This window comes from Misgurnus anguillicaudatus, chromosome 18 (assembly GCF_027580225.2).
Source record: "Misgurnus anguillicaudatus chromosome 18, ASM2758022v2, whole genome shotgun sequence".
NCBI classification, from domain to species: domain Eukaryota; kingdom Metazoa; phylum Chordata; class Actinopteri; order Cypriniformes; family Cobitidae; genus Misgurnus; species Misgurnus anguillicaudatus.
In genome coordinates this window covers 26,711,091-26,724,954 of record NC_073354.2, presented here as the reverse complement: position 1 = coordinate 26,724,954, position 13,864 = coordinate 26,711,091, and positions in this window count along the sequence as shown.

Sequence of the window (13,864 nt, the reverse complement as noted above, 5' to 3'; positions counted from 1 at the left end):
CGAAATGGCAAGTGATGGTCAAGTAGCTTAATTTGTGGTAGTCCTCCGTCCAGATATCCGTTGTCATTCCGATTTAATTCACCTCAGTCAAAGTGTAATTTAGCTGCTCGACGAGCTTTGTGCGTTTCTCTATTGTCAGCTCACGGCACCGTTTTGACACAGTAGTGGGATCAGGCAGTACATCCTGCGCTGCCACTGAACCATATGTAGCACCGAGGTTAATAAGCTGCTGAGCCAGCTCAATGAAACCCCCTCCTTCAATCGAACGAAATGGCCTTATATCTTTACAGCAGTACTCAACACATTTTTCTGTCAGTTTTGTTTGGCCTGCTGAGGAATTTTTCTTGAGGTACTAGCAAAGGCAGTGATGCTCGGCTGCAGTAACCCAGGTGACTTACAGACTCTATCCACATGACGCTGCAGGGCGGAATTCCCGGTCCTTTTGCTGTCATATTTCATGTGAACTCCGCAACCCTTACATTGAACATAACCAAGAGGTTCATTGCTATCGGCCTTGACAACTATGTAGAAATACTTCCATACAGTAGACTTTCCTTCATTTTCGGTGGTTTTATAATCTCCTGAGGCCAACTTCTTTTTAACGTCTTCCATCGTTGCGCTGCCAGCCACATGTAGCCGAATTTGTAATATGCACGCAGCCACGCACATGTTGCACATGTCACAGGCAACATAAACAAATTTACGCACACATGAATGTAAAAAAAATATTATATTAGTATATATATATATATATATATATATATATATATATATATATATATATATATATATATATATATATATATATATTAAAATATTACATTTCAAATGTAAATTTTCAAATGTTCAATGCAGCGCCGAGCCGCTGACGTGACCGAGACCGAGCCCGACCCGAACATAAATTATAAATATCTGTCCAAACCCGGCCCGGCCCGTCGGGTACCGTCGGGTCCCGTCGGGCTCGGTTCGGGTATCCATGCTCTATTCCCAATTAGTGACCGACTGAAAGGGAACTACTCCTGCTCTTGTTAGAGTGGATATAATGTTACAAAGATGAATGAATCTGTCAACAACAATAACCCATGCACTGGTACGTGTTTAAATCATTTATCAATGTTCGCTGGTAATTTATTGAATATTTGATTTAAGGTTTCAGAGGGGTTTTCTGTTAGGAAATGTTTTTGAATGTTTGTGTCATTCCTGTTACAGATGTGGACAGTGTTGGGGCTAGTTACTCAAAAAAGTAATATATTACGTATTACATATTACTCTCAAAAATAGTAATGCCTTACTTTACTTTATTACTCCCTGGAGAAAGTAACTAGTTATATTACTAGTTATATTACTAGTAAATTTTTTTTCTGGACAAGAATGTTTATTTGGGCAAGCCACGGCCAAGAAAATATCCAAACACAAAACTCCCAAATCAATAAAAAGTTACACTTTTATTAGATTAAATTTGACAACACTTTACTAATTCAAAATACAGGGATGACAACAGGTTGCTATTCATTTTAGATGGACACTTTTAAATGGACAGCTGATGAAAGAATGACGGTTCACAATAAATTATTTCCTGATAAAGACTTCCAAGGCATTCTGCATTCTTAGCAGGGGGATACCATGATGTTAGTGCATATTATTTACCCACCCACTATACACAGCAATGCACAGCAAATTCATCCAACACCCAAACATATAAATATATAAATTTAACACCGCAAAGTAATAAATACACAATCAATTCAATAAATATCATTAATATCACTCAAGCTAAAGACACAGCCTTCGTTAATTACAGTAAAAACGATATACAAAATTGATGGGATAAACAACCTGCACGCAACCCCCGCTTACATACAAACAAACAATGAAATGAGCGCCGGGAGACTGTGGAATAACCTTACATTCATCAAGGTCTCCACAGCAAGAAAACCCACCGTAAATACACCACCTTTTAATACAACATAAAATTTACTGCTGGCTTCTTACCCTCTACCGGTGTAGCAGCTGATCCTGTTCCCCTCGGAATTTGTGTTCCCCCATCCAGTCGATAAAGTGTTTCTGCTGACAGCGCAGGCGCAGGTACCTAAATATCTGCGTGTTTTTTTATTTATTTAATTTTTTTAGTATGGTATAGCATATTTACAGAGTTTCTACAACCTAATACAGCTTACAACAATTAAAACTATAAAATAAATATTCAGAAAAAACAGCTGGGTGTACAAAAAGCGACAAGGGGAACAGACATTCCGAGGGGAACAGGATCGTCTGCTACACCGGACGCGGGGCACAGCGTTCGGAGAAACATTAAAGAGTGTGCACTTCACCGTCAAGTTATTTTCCTTCCGTTGAACATAATAAACTATGACTGAATCTCCACCCGTCGAAACTAGCTTTCTGTTGCTGGGAACCTTCCTCTGAAAAAGAGCTTGCCGTTGTTGACGCTTCCATTTTCCCAATCTGTCTTTGAGTGTGCCGCTCTATGCTGCTGGCTACCGGGTGTCGACCAATCGGTGATGGTAAATGATACCTCATGCCAAACTTAGACCAATCACTGTTCCATTCACGCCCTTCTCCCCTTCCCTTTTGTTCTCTGTGTTGTGTGCCTTGTGTGATGAAGGTGCTACTGGCGAATGTAACTCAAGTAACTAGCTCGGGAAAACTGTGATAATATTACCATTTTCAGACGGGTAATGCCTTACACTACTAGTTACTGAAAAAAGTAATATTATTACAGTAACATGTTACTTTGTAACTAGTTACACCCAACACTGGATGTGGATGAATGTCACCTGTATCCATCTGTTTGTGGTCCAAACTCCATCTGCATAAATGTAAATGGAGGTTATAATTGCTTGTGTTTGAAAGGATTTAATGCAACAACCCCAAATCTCAAAATCAGCATCAATAACACATGCACAGGTGAGATCTGGCTTCACATCTGTTTGCTTGTTCTCTAATCACAAATAATAAACCTACATTTAAATACATGTAGGCATTTAGCAGACGCCTTGCTTTATACTGTACATGGATTGATTTCCAGTGCACTGTTTTATACCAGAGAAAGTTAGAAACAATTTGCTTATATTTTGTTCTATATGATTTAGTGTTGATGCAAATTTGAACAGAATATGACAATTCTTTGCTATTGTTTTGATAGTTCCTACGAATGTATAAAAACTGCACATCTGTAGCTGTCTTTATTCTTTTTTGTTTTAAATTGTGATTTTTACATCTCCATATACTTTACCGTACTTTTCGGACTATAAGTATAAGCCGCATCATTCTAAAATGCATCATTAAGATGAAATAACATGTATAAGTCACAGTGGACTATACGTTGGGTTTATTTAGAAAATTATTTCACAAAATCCAAGCCGAAGAACGTCTCGGTTACGGATGTAACCCTTGTTCCCTGAAGGAGGGAACGGAGACGTCACGTCGTGACCGACGAATTGGGAACTCGCTTAGAGGGACCAATCTGCTTCGAATACTACTAAAACGCCAATGAACTTGGCAATGAGATATTTGCATAATGCTGGCGCCGCCCCGCCAGGTGCATATATAAGCCGCACGTGCAAATAGGGAAATCAGCTTCTGTTCGCTGAGAAAGCCGGAAAATGACCGGCCGTAACAGCAGTTCTGTGGGGTTAAAGGAACATCTAGTGCCCGGCCTTTCTGCCTTATCCTATTTCTCCATTCCCATTCCATTCTCCATTCCCTTTAGGGGAGTTGGAGGATTTTTTGCAGACACTGGAAGAGGTCAGCCCCTAGTGGCGTTTTGGTAGGGATTCCCAATTCGTCGGTCACGACGTGACGTCTCCGTTCCCTCCTTCAGGGAACGAGGGTTACATCCGTAACCGAGACGTTCCCTTTCAGTCGGTCACTATGACGTCACGTCGTGACCGACGAATTGGGAATCTCTACCAAAACGCCACTAGGGGCTGACCTCTTCCAGTGTCTGCAAAAAATCCTCCAACTCCCCTAAAGGGAATGGAGAAATAGGATAAGGCAGAAAGGCCGGGCACTAGATGTTCCTTTAACCCCACAGAAGTGCCAGCGACTGGGAAGCGCCCTACCAGAGCGGGATAGGAACGCTGCGGAAGCCACCGCCCCTCTTAAAGGCGGAGTCCACGATGTTTGAAAAACGCGTTGGAAAAGGAGACGGCCCGACTACCAAAACACACTTACAGCCAATCAAATCAAATCAAATGCCGGGTTGCGCATGTGTGGGGCGGGTCCATCAACAGAAGGTCCAGATTCTACCGGGGCAGGGGCGTGCCCGCCTAGGTGACCCCAAATATCAACATTGGCTTTCAAACATCATGGACTCCGCCTTTAAGGGCTAATGGTGGACTAAATAAACAGTAATAAGGACAGCCGTGGCTGTGTAAGCAAAGCATTGCTCTGCTAAGCGAAACGTGGGCTGGCAGGATTAACCCCACGGAATAATCCTCACAAAGGAACCCGATGGGACCCAATGTGGAGCCCAAGCCAAACACGTAGGTTCGTAAGAATACAGCTAGTGAAAGGCTGACAGCCAATGCTCCGCAACAAAGGCTGCCAAGGCAGCGGAGGGAGAGCAATTCAAACCATTACGCATTTTTGCTCTGATGGCCTTCCATACTGAAACTCAATTTGGAGCCTCAGTCGGAGGCTGCAAACCGACTTGCGAGTCTGCTCTCCGTGCCCTCCCTGGTGAGGAAAGAACACGAGAGGATACAGGCTCGATACGAACACTGTAAAATTGAATGAACGTATTAGGTGTCACCCAACCAGCAGCTCTACAGATGTCTGTTAGCGAGGAACCACGACCGAGAGCCCAAGATGAGGCAACACTCCGTGTGGAGTGCGCTTTCAAATTAAAGGGGCAAGGAATACCCTGAAGATTATAAGCCAGGGCGATAGTATCAACTATCCAATGAGACATCCTCTGCTTAGTGACAGCTTTCCCTTTCTGCTGGCCACCATAACAAACAAAGAGCTGGTCCGAGGTCTTGAGGCTCTGCGTGCGGTCCACGTAGAATCGCAGTGCGCGTACGGGGCACAACAAAGCCTCGGTTGGGTTTGCTTCCTCCAAAGGCAACGCTTGCAAGCTCACCACCTGATCTCTGAAAGGAGTGGTGGGAACTTTGGGCACGTAGCCTGGTCTGGGTCTCAATGTTACACTCGAGACAGCAGGACCAAACTGAAGGCACGAATCGTCAACAGAGAATGCATGTAAATCCCCTACTCTCTTCACTGAGGCCAATGCTAGCAGGGTCAGAGCTTTCATTGATAAAAGCTTCAGACTCGCAGACTGCAAAGGCTCGAATGGTGGTCCCTGAAGTGCTTTCAGCACCATGGACAAGTTTCAGGGAGGAATAGAAGGAGGGCGCGAGGGGTTTAGCCTGCGAGCGCCTCTTAGAAATCTAATAACCAAATCATGCTGGCCAACTGATCTGCCGTTGATAAGTGAGTGATGAGCAGATATAGCGGCGATATAAACTTTAATAGTGGAGGGTGACAGCCTACCGTCTAACCTATGTTGAAGATATAAAAGCACGATATTAATAGGGCATTCTCTGGGGTCCTCGCGCTGCGAAGAGCAACAAGTGACGAAGAGGTTCCATTTAAACGCGTAAGCCCGTCTCGTAGACGGAGCTCGTGCCGCGTCGATAGTGTTAGATACCGCCTGGGGTAAATCACTTAAACCTTGTGCGCGCTCAACAACCAAACGTGGAGATTCCACAGGTCGGGGCGCAGGTGCCATAATGTGCCCCCTCCTTGAGAAAGAAGGTCCTTCCTCAGGGGAATCCGCCAGGGAGGGGCTGTCGCGAGGAGCATTAGTTCCGGAAACCAATTCCTGGTCGTCCAATATGGGGCGATCATTAAAAGGCTCTCCTCGTCCTGCCTGACTTTGCACAGCATCTGTGCTATTAGACTCACTGGGGGGAACGCGTACTTGCGCATGCCCCGCGGTCAACTGTGTGCCAGCGCATCCACGCCGAGGCTGCCCTCGGTTAGTGAATAAAACAGGCGACAGTGGGTATCGTCCGGCGACGCAAATAGGTCTATCTGCGCACGACCAAACTTCCTCCAAATCAGCTGGACCGTCTGGGGGTGGAGTCGCCATTCGCCGGGGCGCGCAGCTCGGGAAAGCGCGTCTGCCGCTGTATTGAGCGAGCCCGGGATGTAAATGGCACGAAGGGACCTTAGATGCTTTTGACTCCAAAGAAGGAGATGACGAGCGAGATGCGACAGGTGACGGGAGCGCAAACCGCCTTGACGGTTGATATACGCAACTGTCGCAGTGTTGTCTGAGCGCACTAGTACATCCTTCCCTCGCAGCTCCGTAGGGAAGCGTACGCGTCCCAGATATACTGCCCATAACTCGCGGCAATTGATATGCCAATGCAACTGGGGTGCTGTCCACACCCCCGAAGCCGTGAGCTCGTCGTACGTGGCTCCCCAGCCCGTGTCGGAGGCATCTGTATGGACAACAGCATGCCGGGAGACCTGTCTCATGGACACGCCGGCCCTGAGAAACGCGGTATCTGACCACGGGGAGAATGTTAGGCGACACGCAGGTGTAATGGTTACACGATGGATGCCGGCACGCCACGCTCTCCTCGGGACTCGATCGTGAAGCCAACGCTGAAGCTGTCTCATATGGAGCAGTCCGAGCGGTGTCACGCCGCTGCTGCTGCCATACGCCCCAGGAGTCTCTGAAATTGTTTCAGAGGGACCGCATTCTTCCCTCGGAATGAACCGAGGCAAGTCAGTATTGATTGGACACGCTCTTCTGTCAAACGCGCCGATAAATCGATCGAGTCCAGTTCCATACCGAGAAAAGAGATCCTCTGCGTGGGGCAGAGTTTGCTCTTTTCCCAGTTGACCCGAAGACCCAAACGGGCGAGATGTTGAAGCGTTAGATCTCTGTGCTCGCACAGCGTCCGCCGAGAATCCGCTATTATAAGGCAATCGTCGAGGTAAGCCAATATGCGAACACCGCTCTCTCTGAGGGGCTTTAACGCCGCCTCCACTACTTTTGTGAATACACGGGGAGAGAGAGACAGCCCGAATGGTAAAACTTTGTATTGATATGCCCGACCCTCGAACGCAAACTGGAGAAAAGGTCTGTGACGAGGGAGAATGGACACATGAAAATACACGTCTTTCAGGTCTATTGCTGCAAACCAATCTTGGGGGCGTATTGAATTGAAAATTTGCTTCGGTGTAATCATCCTGAAAGACCTCTTCTGAAGAGATTTGTTCAGAACCCGCAAATCCAAAATTGGTCGTAACCCGCCGCTTTTCTTGGGTACTATGAAATACGGGCTGTAAAAACCCGACCTCATCTCGGTAAGAGGGACCGGCTCTATCGCATCCTTCGCCAATAGGATATCGACCTCTGCACGCAGTACATGTGCATCGGACGCTTTCACCGTGGTGAAACGTACGCCCGAGAATTTGGGTGTGTGCCGGTTGAATTGAATTTCGATGTGGATCGTGCGTAAAACCCAACGAGACGGACTGGGAAGCTGAAGCCAAGCCCCCAGGGACCGTACAAGAAGAATTAACGGCACTACTGGTGTACCCGCGGTGGGGCAGCGAAGCGGGACAGGCGGGACTGCCGGTGCATCTGCTGTGACAGCATAAGCATCTATAGTATGTGTGTGTGTGACACTGACCTGAGCCCGCTGAGGGTGACAGTCGTCTGGTCTCCTCAGCGGAGAGCGCAGACTACGAAGGGGTTGCTGGTGGTCCGGTCTCCGTAGTGGAGAGCTCGAACTCCTCAGAATACCCACTGGCGATAGAGGAGAGGGAGGAAGAGCATCTGACTGCCGGCTCACATCTCTCTCGATCCTCTGGAGACCTGGAGAAGGAATAGGAATGCACTCTTTTTGTGGTTTTGTGGGTGCCGGCTGAGAAGCCGGCGGAACAGAAACAAAACGAAACCAAAGATTTTCCACCCGGCCCTCTACCGGTGGAAGGAGCGGTGCCATCACCGTCTCCCGCTGAGTGATCCCATCCAAATCCAGGTCGCCCGTCTCAGGGCCGCTTCGATTTCCGTTTACCACAGGAAGCGGGTGGGGCGGGCGGGGCGGGCTGCCGACGGCTGTTCCCCCTCCGTGGCCTGGAAGATGTTCTAGCGGGGGGGTGGAGGCAGCCGCCGGAGGGCGCCCTCGGCGAGAAGCAGGCAGATCCGTAGCGGCCCGGAGCTCCGAAAGGACAGGCAAGTCGTGTCCTCCCTCGTGCAGATCCCTCAAGGCCTTAGCTTGATGAACCTGCAGCAACGCCATTGCGTGCAGGGCTGAAGCCGCCTCTCCGCATGCCTGGTGGGCAGCACCCGTTAAACCGGAGGACTGTCTGCAAGCACGGGAGGGGAGGGTTGGGCGGTCCTTCCAGGAGGGAGCGGTGGCCGGACACAACTGCATCGCGACCGCACGCTCCACGGGGGGGATCCCCGTATAACCCTTAGCGGCTCCATTGGTGAGGGAGGTGAGGGGGGAGGGCTGAAACGTCCGTAATCTAGTTGAAAACGGCGACTTCCAGGTTCTAGTCAGCTCCTCGTGCACCTCTGGGAAGAAAGGTACCGGCGGAGAGGGTTGTGAAACCCTGGCAGCTCCAAAGAACCAATCATCCAGGCGGGACGGTTCGGGCTGAGGGGGGTGAACCCACTCTAACCCTATGGTCTCCGCCGCTCGAGGGAGCACGTCCACCATCTCTGGATCAAACTCCGGCGTCACGACCCGTCCGGAGGGGGGAAGGACGTCAGGGTCCTCAGAGGGAGGGGGCCCACCCTCGGATGCTGCGGTTTCCGTGGACCCGGAGGGAGGCACAACAGATTCTACAGACATCGTAGAACACGACGCTGAAGTCTCCATCGGCACATCAACCGGCTGTGGATGAGGAGGCTGAGAGCCGGAGGACGAATCCCCCGACCGGCTCAGCACAGTGATGCAGAGATCGTCCTTCGAGAGCTTCACGGCCACGCCGTGGCGGCGTTCAGAACTCGCAGGACGCGGGTTGCGTTTTTCCCGGAGGAAAGACAACCATCTCCGCAAATCCACAAGGGACATGTTCTCGCAGTGAGAACACTTACCCCCAGCAAACGCTGCCTCCGCGTGCTCGATGCCCAAGCACGAGAGACAATGCTCGTGACCGTCCTTCAGACCCATATCCTTCCCGCACGGACGAAAAGCCATCCTGAAAAGGACGCTGATCTCCGGATATACGAGAGAGTGGCTGCCTTTAACAAGGCACAAAGCTCTCTCGTATCACTCTTTTAGGGAAATTCACTCAGATGCTCAGTTGATGATGCGCACAGGGAAAGGCAACGCACACACCAAACTCAAAACAAAAGATGCAGAGTTGTGGAATACTGCGAGGCGTCCGCTGTGGTACTGCTAGTCCAACCAACTTCAGCAATCGATCCCAACAGAGTAGAGTAGCTTCTCAGTAGCAGATACTGCCGGCTTTCGAAGCGATAAAAAGCTGATTTCCCTATTTGCACGTGCGGCTTATATATGCACCTGGCGGGGCGGCGCCAGCATTATGCAAATATCTCAATGCCAAGTTCATTGGCGTTTTAGTAGTATTCGAAGCAGATTGGTCCCTCTAAGCGAGTTCCCAATTCGTCGGTCACGACGTGACGTCGTAGTTGAATATAAATTAATCGAACAAGCCAACTAGTGTTTGCATACTTGTCATTTCTTATCATTCTTAGAGATTATATATGAAATTGGTTGTACTGTAATTTGAGGCCATAAAGGAGAAATTAATTTCGTTCATTTGTAAGGACATGAGACCCAGGGACGTGCACAGACATTTTGGGGGGCAGGGGCTCAAGTGAAATAAAGGGCACCTTAAAATGCTAAAAACAAAGATGTGACTGCTGAGTTAGCGCTACATGTCAATAAATGCTATATCATATGCTAGCGTTTAGCTGATAAGTTGTAAGTTGTTACTCAAAATGTATTTTTGTCTGAAAAGGGCTCAAAATATAATGTCTGTTTACTAATGTGATCTTCTGGCATGAGCCTCAGAGCAGAGCAATCAGAGCAGAGCTCAACATTATTATTCATGACCCTTTCAAATAGGGCAAAAATAGACCATTTAATTAAAGTGACAAATTCTAGGGTTGTAAATAGACATGTAAAAATGTTTCTGGATAATTTTTGCACTTCACTGTAAAAAGAATACTTTGAAAAATACAGTAACTTGCTGGCAGCAATTAGCAAGTAAGTTGCTGTACTTCATTTCACAGTATTCTTACTGTAAATGTAATTGCAGTAAAATTAAAACTACTGTAAACTCTTTTACAGTAATAATCACAGTATTATATTTCATAACTACTACTGTAATAGGGATTACTGCATTTATTTTGTGTACTGTAAAATAAAGACACTGTTTGTCGCAAAAATGCCTTATTTTATCACTTTAAATTACAAAAATTCATAAATTAAAAATAGCATAGCATACATTTTTTTGTGTTACATTTTTTCTGTGAACATCTCAAAACTTTTTTGAACATATACATTTTTTAATATGTTAACATTTTTCTGTGAATGTTTCATTTAATTTCAACACTTTTCTGAACATACAAAACACTTTTTTTCTGAACACACAAAACAATCAATATTTATTAAAATGTTTCTGGTAAATTACAAATGCATAAAAATTAAATGATTTACATTTACAGCAGGATTTCAAACCTGAATATTGTTTTTCTCCAAGACCTTTTTTTCAGAAATATTATTCTTTTAAATCTGGACTAGTTGACTTCCTGGGCTGGACTCTACCCTGTAATGAAAGAAATTGACTATTAATGTAAAAGCAAGAGAGATGGGTTGATGACATAAACATAAAAGTTTACTTCGCAGTGTTTTACTTTTAAATAAACAATTTTAATTTTTTATGTGCTCTGTTGGTGGTTTGTGGAGTAAAATCTAATATTTAATATTTAATAACTGTCTACATTAATACTATTATAAAATTATACATGAATATCCCAAATTTCTGCCACAATACCATGTTTACAGTTAGTGATACAACAGTGAAATTTATGGTAAATATTACCTCTTTCTTTCCTATTAGATCAATAACCACTAGAGATTTTTGGAATGTACGTGCAAGATGACATAATACTTTGTTCACACACAGTGACTAGTTACAAATACGCTTTATAGATGAAGTAACCCTTAAAATTGGCATCTATTGTGTATGTCGAGTGCTGGGATCATACCGAGCATGATGAGCCTTGGAGTGCTTGGCATGGAAATCTGGGCCTCAGCATCTGCTTACTGCAGGTGGAAGTTTCCTGTAACACAAAATAAACAAACAAAAAAATAACTTTTAGAAATCACAAGTACAATATTCATAAGAGTAAAAGTGTGTCAATACTGTACAAAAATAACTTGCATCAACCAAGAGAAAAACAGCTTCTTCCTGTTGCATGGTTTCTGTGCACTTTAACATGTTTGATATATAATTTATACAACTGTTCTTTCTGGTTCTCGAATCTGATTGGCTAAGAGCTATGCGATATTCTACTGATAACGGCACAGTAACCGCTTCACCTTTCGTATCATTCCGCCACCTAGTGAATGGAGGTCCTTTAAACAGGCTCATCTCTGAATGGAAAAACTGCACGCACACACGGACAAACACAGACGCGCTGTCTCATTGGCTCACTAGCTCGTAAATCAGTCTGTGAATCCCAATCGGAAGCGACTATTCCGTCAAAGATCAGCGCTCTTGGATATTACGTTAAACTTAAAGGTGCAGTGTGTAAATTTTAGCGGCATCTAGTGGTGAGGTTACAAATTGCAACCAACGGCTTAATCCACTGCTCACCCCTCGCTTTTGAAACACATAGAAAAGCTACGGTAGCCGCCACCGGATAAACATGTCCAAAAAAATTTGTCTGTTAAGGGCTTCTGTAGAAAAATGGCGGCACAAAATGACAACTTCCATGTAAGGCAGGAGTGGGAAACCCTGGGACCTGGGGGGCCGCTGTCCTGCAGAGTCCAGCCCCAACCCCAATCAAACACACCCGAATTTCATTTCCAAGTAATCCTGAAGACTTTAATTTGTTTTTTTCAGGTGTGATTAATTAGGGCCGGAACCAAACTCCGCAGGACAGCGGCCCTCCAGGACCAGGGCTCCCCACTCCTGATGTAAGGGGACCCTCAGTGTATGTAGATAAAAAGGTCTCGTTCTAAGTTAATAAACGCATAACGGTTCATTATGAAAGGTCTTTATACACCCCTGATAATATAGTTTTGTATAGTATTTTGGATTTCTGTCAAGAGATCCTTCTAAAAACACATTACGTGCTCATTGATTGTACGCTTTCTGTAGTACAGTGTAGGTATCGTTTTAGAGTTTTTTTTAAAACAGGACAAATGGGTAATTTCCCTTATATGTAGCGGTACACTGTTCCATAATTTGGGACCAGCTACAGCAAAAGCTCAGTCTCCCTTTGTTTTTAGCCGCGTTCTGGGAACCTTCAGCAGATTTTGGGTAGAAGATCTTAGGCATCTAGATGGTGCATTTATACATAAGAGCTCAGAAAGATATACAGGAGCTAGCCCATTAAGAGCTTTAAAGACAAAAAGCAAAAATTTGTACTCTATTCTGTATTTTACCGGCAACCAATTCAAGGAGAGTAAGACAGGCGTAATGTGGTCGTATTTGCGAGTTCTTGTAAGCAATCTGGCCGCAGCATTTTGGACCACTTGTAAACGATCCACACAGGATTGACTAATACCTATGTAGATCGAATTGCAGTAGTCCAACCGAGAGAGAATAAACGCCTGAATTACTCTCTCAAACTCAGCAGGGTTTAACAGATTTTTAACTTTGGCCAGTAATCTTAACTGAAAAAAAAAACAAGATTTAACAACAGAATGAACCTGTTTATCAAAGGACAGAGCAGAATCAAAAACCACACCCACATTTTTAACAGATGGCTTTACATAGGTAGATAGATCGCCCAGTGTTTGGTGTACGCGGCCTGAGATGGCTAAAGGACCACCAAGCACAATTATCTCAGTCTTATTCTCATTGAGACTCAGGAAATTATTTGCCATCCAGGCCTTTATATCTGCCAGACAGGCAGTTAAACTACATATACCAGTTTTATCATTTTGCTTGATAGGCAAATATATCTGAGTATCATCAACGTAACAATGATATGACACACCATATTTTCTAAATATTGAACCCAGTGGTAACATATATAAGGAAAATAATATTGGAGCCAAAACAGAACCCTGAGGGACCCCGCATTTCAGAGCTGATTTAGAGGAGAAATGTCCATTTATACACACAGAAAAAGTTCTGTCCTTCAAAAATGATTTAAACCAGTCCAATACATGACCTTTTATACCTGCACATTGTTCAAGCCGCGAAATAAGAATGTTATGGTCGACTGTGTCGAAAGCCGCGCTCAAATCTAGCAGAAGCAATACTATGGACTGGCCCGAATCAACAGATAATAAAATATCATTTGACACTCGGCTGATTCTGTACTGTGAAGTTTCTTGAACCCAGACTGAAATTTTTCAAAAACTCTATTTGTCTCCAAAAAATTTAGTACTTGGAGGGAGACAACCTTTTCAAGAATTTTTGATATAAAAGGTAAATTAGAGATTGGCCTGAAATTCGAAAGAATATTCACATCCAGATTTGTTTTCTTCAGCAGAGGTTTGATAGTAGCGTGCTTAAAATATTCTGGAACAGTGCCTATTGATAAACTCTGGTTTATTATTGATTGTATACAGGGGCCAACAGAATTAAAAATCTGCATAAGCAAGCGCGCTGGAATAATATCGGTGGCAGATGTAGTCAACTTTAGCTTCATAATTAAGTC